Below are 8,932 nucleotides of genomic sequence, written 5' to 3' on the forward strand. Positions count from 1 at the left end.
CTCCTGCTGCCCGCTGGAGGAAGGTGGTGTGAAATCCAAGCAGAAGAGTCTGAAGCGCCCCAGGAGAGAGGCCAGGCGTGGACACTGGCCTCCTGGGATCTGGGACAAGACGCAGGCGGGCCGGGCTGGAGAGTGGGCAGGCTTCAGGGGAGACCACGCAGGTGAGGTGGGCGCCTGGCAGGAGTGGGGGAAGGAAGGCCCATGATGGTCCTTCATCATCTCCTCAGTGAGCCCCATTCCGAAATGCCAACACGGGGCATCGGGAAGATTCTGGGGGCCACCCCGACCCTCAGTCTAGGAACAGTGATTCCCTCCCACCACCCCATCATTGGTGACTCTGCAGCCTGGCCCCCAAAAGTCCAGCTGCCTCCACAGTTCCAAGCAAGCCAGGAGACCCAGGGAAGTAATCTTGGGGAAAAGAGAGAGAGAGAGAGAGAGAGACATGAGATTTAATCAAAAGTCGCAACAATGAATCCTACGCTGGCAACGGGAGGCAATGGAGTTGCCAGGATCCAGGGATCAGACGCAAAGCTCTGGCCTGGGAGACCCGGGGGCACGGGGAGGCTGGGAGAGGCCAGCTCTGCAGGACACAAGTTCCCCGGCCACTCTCCTGGGGAAGTGGGAGTGAGATCCAGGCATGTCTCCTGTGCAGGAAGATCCCCTCCATCGGGGACATCTGAGGTACGGGCCGAGACTGGACCCGGAAGGGGGGAGGAGGACAGAGGGTGAGCCGGGTTCCTGATGCCCGCTCCCTGGTGCCCTGATTAATGCAGCACTCTCCCGAGGAAGACGCCTTGTCCATTTTGCAGGTAAGAAAACTAAGTTCAGAAATGCCGAGTTATTTGCCCAAAATCACAGTCAAGAGACGCTGACTCCACCCCGACCGGGCTGACGAGGTGTCTGTCTGGGACTTACCGTCAGAATGGGATCCCGTTAAGCTCTTGGCACTGAGACAGGGTCACTGAAGCCGGAGGCCGGGACCTCCTGAGGCCACATTCCAAACCCAACAGCCAGGAGTAGCCGGTGAGAGCAGTAGAGACGGGGTCAGGAACGGAGGCAGAGAGGGGCCTGGGACCCACTCAGAGGTCTCCTACTTGTCCTCTTGCTCACCAGTCCCATGAACCAGGTTTTGGGCAGAAAGGGCACATGCCTGGAAGACAGTAGAGAAAGCTCAGCTCCCTAAGAGGGACGTGCAACAGTCACACCTTACTGCTGTGCCTTCTTTTGGTCACAACGAATCAGATGAGTTTGACATCTCATTCTGCTATGTGCTGTGTGACTGTGGGCAGCCACTTCACCTCTCTGAACCTCAGTCTCCCCCTGTATAAAATGGAGAGTAGGACAGTGCCGTCCTCACAGGGTGTCCGTGAGCATTCACCAAGACAGTGGAGCTGGAAACCATGCCCTCTACACCCCATTCCGATTATTTCATCTTTCAGATATTCACTGAATGTGCTAGAATCACCCTCTGCAAAGGAATCCCAGGTGGTTCTCTTTATCAACGACATAAGCTTCCCTACCGGCTCTGCTTTGTAAGTTCGGGTGCCTGTAGTTGGGGTGTGAGCCCATGTGCCCCTAAATACCATGGCTCACTCTCCTGTCTGCCCATTCGTGCTGAATTTTTCGTCTTTGGCTCCTGCACCTCCTCCCCATCCTTCGAGAATCCTATGCTTATTTATTTTTAAAAATATTTTTTTAGTTGACAATGGACCTTTATTTTATTCATTTTTATGTGGTGCTGAGGATCGAGCCCAGTGCCTCACACGTGGTAGGCGAGCGCTCTGCCACTGAGCCCCAGCCCCAGCCCCACTATGCTTATTTTTAAAATCCACAGGTGGGGGTGCAGCAAGTGAGCAGCTTTAGAGCCACCTGCTGACCTCTCTGAGCCTGGGATCAAAGGGGGAGCAGAGCTCACCAGGACTCAGAGCGGCCCTCTGAGGCTTCACTTATGCTAACCCACTGAATCAATGTGACCATGTGACTATGAATGTTAATGTGTCAACTGAACTAAGGGTTGCCCAGATAGCTAGTAAAATTTTACTTCTGGAATTTCCTGTGAGGTTAGCATTTAAATGACTGAGTGCAGAAGATCCACCCTCCCCAGTGTGGGTGGGCCTCATCTAATCTGTTGAGGGCTCCTATAGAACAAAAAGTGGAGACGGGACAAATTTACTGTCTGTGGGAGCTGGGACATCCCTCTCTTCCTGCCCTTGAACCTCAGTGCCCCTGGACCTCCCATTTGCAAATGGCAGAGTGTGGGCCTCTCGGCCTCCAGCAACATCAGCCTCCGTGTGAGCCAATCCCCGGTCACACGTCTTCCTACACGTCCGTGAGAGCTCCGTAGCTTCTCTTTCTCTGGAGAACCCCCGACTGACACGGCTGGAAGCAAGCCCAGTGCCTCGCCATCCCCACATCCAGGTGCAGATTTCAAGAAGTTTTCTGGGGGGAAAACTCCCATCAAACTCCCATCTTTAAGGACATGAGGGACCAGTCACCGGGTCTGGGCTGCCCTTGGAGGAAGTGCATCATCTCGTGCAAGACAGCTCCTTTTGGCGGACAGCAATTTGGGGAAGGGGCTTAGCTGTGAGCCATGGGGAGCCGGCACTCTTCAGCAGCTGTGGGGAGAGTGAACAGTGCCTTGGTCCTAGTGGGAGATCTGTGTGGTGCCCACGGTGTCTACCCTTGTTCCACAGAGTCCCACCTGCTTCACATGGCAAGCCACCGGTCAGGAGCAGCTTGCCCATCAGGAGAACGTCACCCACAGGAAAACCTCACCCATCAAGAGCAGCTCACCCGTCAGGAGCAGCTTGCCCACAGGAGAACCTCGCCCATCAGGAACAGCTCACCCACAGGAAAATCTCACCCATCAGGAGCGGCTCCTCCAGGGTTCCAGCTGGTCTCTCTCCCTTAAAAATCTTCAAAAGAACATGTCCAGAGGATGCACTGTAGCTTCTTTGCTGCTGCAGCTGGTCCTGGGGCTGGTCCCATCGTCTCCCCCTCCTACTGCCCCTTTGAGATCCCCTCAGGCCCACTAGCCTCAGCTGACCAGAGACTTTACCTGGAAGGAGGACCCAGAACCTCGTCTCTAGTGGGCCTGGGACTGGTCACCAGGCCGTCTCCGCTTGTGGCTGTTTCACTTTTACATTTACTGTGAAGCAACAGGCAAGGGGTCCCCATGGATCATTGGGACCCCAAACCGATCTTCCCTGCCTCTCTGTAGACCAGCAGCCTTTCCCTCTCCTGCTGATAGAGCAGGTCAGCGGTTCCTGGAAGAGTCGGTGAGGTGACTCCTTTCCTGACCCGTTGGTGCTTTGGTGGGAGGAATCTGACGTGACCAGGTGGCAGAGGCAGTGACAGTCTAATGGAGCTTGCCCTGTGCCCTGGTGGAAGTGCCCCCACCTGGGAACTGGAGGAGACACAGAGCTTAATGATGCGGGGACAGGAAATGGGATTCCTGAGGAGTCACTCGGGGTGAGCCACTCCCCCTTCCACCCCTTGGTTTCCGCCCATGGACTTCCCTGCTGGGGACACAGGGCCGTTCACTTGGGTGCACATTGTGTCTGGGACTATGACCCTCCAGGCACCCAGGGTGTCATCTAAAGCCTGGTCTCTATCAGGCCAAATGCAGGCTCCAGCTCCATCAGACCCAGAAGCACACAAAAGCTATTTTCAAACAGAATATCATTTTCCACTCCAGATGGCATGGCCTTGTTCCAGAGCTCCAGGGACCTGTGGGGCTTGCTGTAAACTCTCAGTGTCTTCTTCCACCACAGACCTGTCTGTTATCAGCTTGCTGGGTCACATGACCGCGGCGGGGACTGCTGGATGCACAGTCTGGAGATGCTGCAGATCCCTTCCTGGCCTCTGGGCCCCTCTCACGGGTGCCAGCCTTCCCTGTCCCTGGGTAAAGTGGCCTGGAGTAGCTTTGGTCAAGTGTGGAGTAGGTGGCCTGAGAATCTCGATGGGCCTTTCAGGTGCTGGGCTTAAAGTGCAAGGGTACAGGTACTACAACTCGTCCTTTCCTTCAGAGGGGCTGTCCTGGCGCGCCCCAAAACACTGCACCCCTAAAGCCTTCCCTGGCACTTAGTCCTCACTTTCTGTACCCCTAAAACCCTCATTGACACTTGGTCTTCACTTTCTAAAGCACATCTGTCTTCTCAAGGCCACAGAGCGCCCGCCACTTCTTGCCCACCCAGGCTGACTAAAGACACAATGTCACTGTCATGACGGGGAGCGTGTGCATCGTTGCAGGGGACCCCCGTGAGGCTGTACGGAAGGAAGGGACGGCCCCGATCCCACTGCTCTAGGGTTCCTCGACGTTGGCCCTGTTCACCTTCTGAACCAGATAATTCTTTGTTGTGCAGACAATTCTTTTTTTTTTTTTTTTCTAATTGAAATGAAGATTCAGTTTCAATTCTCCACGGTCTTTCTTTTGTGGCTGTTCGGTGCATTGTGGGAAGTCCAGCAACATCCTGACCAGGTGTCAGTTACGTCATGACAGAAGGTGGCAGAATCAGCATATGCAAGGGACAGACCTGCGCGTGAACATTATCACCCATTCCCCGCGAATGCAAACTGCTTCTGCCCGAGCTTCCCACAGGGATGGAGAAAGCAGGGCTTCACCCATCACAGCCACACACATGCTCCGCCTTGACCTGCTCAGGAGAAGAGGCCACGGGAGCAGAGCCGCGGCGGCCGACTCCCACCGGACACTCAACTAGGATTCATTTTGTTTGCTTGACTGCCTCATTTTTGTTAGGGCCAAACCAGAGAATCGGATAATGATAAGTCAAGGACGGTCACCCAGCATCTTGGGTCTTCGAAGGTGGCTCTAATTGCTCCCATTCCTTTGCAATGTGATACTGCTGAGTGGGTTGGTTGGTCCTGGTGTTCACGTGATCGGAAGGGCGGCTGGATCTTTTGGAACCAGGGATTGGAGTGGTTCATAGACTCCGTGGGTCCACATGTCAAAGCTCCAGCAGGATTCTCTTTGTTTGCTGGCTTCCGTGCGCTGCCACTCTACCTGGAAGCCATGATGACACTTCTGATCCTTACGTACTAACGTCAATTTGGACCCTGCATCCGGGAGTCTGAGGAATGTTGGCTCTTCTCCTCTCACAGGTACAGTGTCTCCAGGTCCCTCTGCAGAGGAGGGTAACCATGGCTGCACACACTTGCCTTGTGTTGCAGGCTTCTTCCCGGGGACCCAGCATCTCCTTTATTAGATGGCTTCTGGCTCTGAGCTCTAGCTCCATGAGGGATGGTGGGGTTTTTTGTTTGTTTGTTTGTTTTTAAGTACTTGGGATTGAACCCAGAGGAGGCACTTTACCACCGAGCCACATCTCCAGCCTTTTTTTTTTTTTTAATTTACTTTGTTTTATTTTGTTCTATTTTGTTTTGAGGCAGGGTCTCTCTAAGTTGCTTAAGGACTTGCTAAGTTGCTGAGGCTGGCCTCAATCTTGCGATCCTCCTACTTCAGCCTCCCAAGCTGCTAAGACTACAGGCAGCAGCAGTTACTCCAGCCCTCTCACTGTCCCTCCTGCCATGCGTTTGGCTGTGTAAAATCCACACTGTTCTTTTGGCTGCCCACCTATCTTGCCCCTGGGAACACCATCTAGGTGTTTCCAGAGTCCTCTACATGTTTCCTACCTGCCACACTGACCTCCTTGCTCACTGCAGTGATTTTTTCCACCTTGCATATGGAGTTTAAGTTCCACCAGGCTCTGTCGCCTCAGGATCCCATCTCCCCTGTTGCTCTCAGGGAGTCCAGTTCCGTGTGGCCTCTTACTGTCAGGCTTGGCTCCCAGGAGACAGCTTCCACTGAGCTTCCCCACCACACCGCCACCCTCTCAGTGGTGCGTGATAAACGGGCTGTCTCTGGGCCTTCCCCTGGAACTCGGCGAGCAGGTGCGTCTCTGGCTTTGTGAAGGACATGCCCACTTCTCTGAGCCGTATGGTCCCTTCCTCCACCATCTGCCCCAGCAGCTCTGGCAAATTTGGTTCGCCCAATATGAGCCCTGGCTCGTTCCAGGCTGCCGAGAGCCAGCCTGACAGCAGGTGAGCACCTCTCCTGGGGACCCTGCCAGGATGTGAGACTCTGCATCCGGGGAGGTGCCTCCTATCCAACCTCAGGCACCATTTCCCTTGATCCAGCCCCTGAGACCTAATCCCGGGCAGCTCTTCTGATCTCTGCTAATGAACGTCCGCTGGCTCCTGCAGCCTCTGTTGCACAAGGTCCCTTCTTCCCTTGGCACAACTGGACTGTGTTGTACCGCCTCGGCCCTGGTAGACTCATGCGGTTTTGAAAGCCAGAGGCCTCGGGTGTCCTCCAGCAGGGCCTGCGCTTAGCCCAGAGCGGGCCACCTCTGCAGACCCAGAGGGCCTGGGAGATTTCAGATTCAAGATTTTCAAGTGCATCCACCAGATGTCCCATAGCAGCAGCCCACTCTTCCCAGTCCCGGCTCGGGCCTTGGAGCAGCCCACTTGCAGGGCTAGAACCCAGCCTTCTCTCCAGCTCTACCTATAATTAAGTTCTGGGCTCAGCCTCAGCTTCTTCTGGCCTCGAGCTGCAGAAGATGAGCCCCTTGATACGTGCTGCCAAGGAGGCCCCTGGACCGAGCACTTCTCTGAAATTGGTGCTGAAGGCCCCCGCCGTTGCCGTCCTGCTCTGTAGCCCTCCAGCGCCCGGGACAGCGCATCAGCCAACGCCCCTTCCCGGATTCCCCATCCCAGTTCACCCCCAGGGCCGGTTTCTACGGCCTCACGCTGCCCCGTGGTGGGCTCTGTCGGTACCCTACCTCTGGGGAGGTCACGCCCTGCCAGACAACCAGCAGGCAGCACAACTCCAAGTCCCACTGTTAAAGTCTGTTCCCCGCAACCTCTTCCATCACTGCCCTCCATCAGAACCCAGAGGGGGGGCTTCTGTGGGGGAGAATGGAGCTGGACAGAGGAGGGGGCTGGGACACAGTGGCTACAGGGACCCCAGCTGACACTGTCAGGGTCCTGGGGCTCAGAGGGTTTCAGGGTGGTCTCCTATGCAGTGATCTTATTTGGCTCTCAATACAACCCTACAAAGAAGGCCCTATTCTTTAAAATACTTTTTTGGTTGTAGGTGAACACAATCTCTTCATTTATTTATTTTTATGTGATGCTGAGTTTCGAACCCAGTGCCTCACGCACGCAAGGCAAGTTATCTACCACGGAGCTACAGCCCCAGCCCCACAAAGAAGGCCCTATTACCTTCCTTCTGTTTATAGAAGTGGACACTGAGGCCAGAGGGCCGGTGACTTTCCCGGGACCACATGGCTTCGAAAGGCCAGAGCTGGGCTTCCACCCTCTAAGGGCCCCTCCCCCTCCCCCCAGAGCCCTGCTGGATCCTCTGCATCTGGCCAGCAGAAAAGAAGGGGCCAGGGGCAGGTGGGGTATGAGGGCACGGGAGGCTTTGTGGGCCAGGTCTGGTCCTGACCATCTACCTCCCACCACTTTCTATCAGCCAGGACTGGGTCATGTAGCCCAGAACCCCTGGTCAGTCGGGTAGTCTAGCCTTGGGCCCCGGGGGAAAGGAGAAATGACTCAGTCCAGTTCTGGCCACAGGAGGATGCTGGGTCCCAGGCCTCAGAAGAGGGAGCTGGCGGAGCAGGAGTCCCCATCTGTTTCTTTATTTGCTGCTTGTTCTGTGCAGGGGAGGAGCACACCCGCGGGTGCTGTCGATGGCAGCCAGGGGCCGTGGGTCAGGAGAGCCGAGGGTTCTGGTCCTTGGCCGCACCCAGGGCATCTAAGGAGCTGCCACCTCTGACTCAGGAAGGTGGAGGCTGCTGGCACACCAGGGGTGACAACGAGGCCAGATGGGCAGCATGACTCACCTGCACCAGAGGAGAGGGACGCAGGGGGCACTCACAGCACCCACCTGCCCAGCTGCGGGGGTCTGTAGGGTGCATGGAACTGGCCTCAGCTCACCCAGTATAGGTTGCTCCAGATGGGGGGCAGGGGCTTTGAGAGCACGGCAGCCATGCTCCCCTGGCGGGCTGGGGTCCCACGCATAGCAGAGCACAGCAAGGCGGGGTGGAGTCCTAATCCTAGCCCACCAGAGCCCCCAGACCCCCGGCTCTGGCCGATGCCCCACTCCCTGTGCCAATCATGATCTGTTTATTGAGGGCTCTAAAGTCTCCAGACCACGAACCTGGTTCTCATATGACCCCCCGCCCCCACCACACATGCCTGTGATGGCAGAGCTTTGCCAGCTGCCAGCGCCCACAGGTCGGGAGGGTCCCGACAGCAGGACCCACCAGGGTTCAACGTGGAGGCTCCCTCGTGACCCCGAAGCCAGAGCCCCAGCCCCGAGCCCTGTTCCGCTGTTGCCTGGCCTGGCTTCCCTCACCACCCCACTACTTCCCCGGGCGCTCCTGGCTCAGAGCCCCGATTGCGCAGCCGTGAAGATGCTCGGCTGACTGCTCGATGACTGCGTCCTCCAGAGCCGGCTTGGTTAGGAATATGATCCAGAATCCAGTTACAGAGAATTCTATGCAGGAACTGTGGGGCTGCGGAAGCCCCCTTCCAGGGCAGACCCACGCCCCAGCAGGCAGGGGGTACAGGGACTTGGGGCAAAGAATCTGACCTAACCAAACAGAACAGTGCACACAACACACCCAGCAGCCCGGGCACAGAGCACGGAAGAGCTCCCTCCTCCCACCCGCCAGTGCCAGGGCTCCGGGCCCAGCCCCGCGCCCTCCTCAGCCTCCCCCACCCAATGACGGCTGAGGGGCCTCCAAATAAAAACAAAAAAGCTGCCTGTCCATGAAGCGCGGAATCCACCTGAGGGCTCGGCACCTGCTGTGACTCCTCTCAAATATTATTCCTGTCCTGAACCAGGTGACAGTGACTCTAAGAGTGGCAGTTAAGTCCAGCCACCTACCCTCTCGTCGGGGGGGGGGGG

At 56.5% G+C, this 8,932-nt stretch overlaps 1 long non-coding RNA gene across 1 annotated transcript in view; it reads right to left on the minus strand.

Moving 5' to 3' along the window:
- Nucleotides 1-919: 919 nt before the first annotated feature.
- The window catches only part of LOC125610772, a 25,139-nt gene continuing 17,126 nt past the window's right edge, over nucleotides 920-8,932 (minus strand). The window contains exon 3 of the long non-coding RNA XR_007340771.1: nucleotides 920-1,150. This is a non-coding gene — a long non-coding RNA (uncharacterized LOC125610772). The remainder of the gene's footprint in view (nucleotides 1,151-8,932) is intronic.

The sequence above is a fragment of the Marmota marmota genome, unplaced genomic scaffold (genome assembly GCF_001458135.2).
Source record: "Marmota marmota marmota unplaced genomic scaffold, marMar, whole genome shotgun sequence".
Lineage (NCBI taxonomy): Eukaryota > Metazoa > Chordata > Mammalia > Rodentia > Sciuridae > Marmota > Marmota marmota.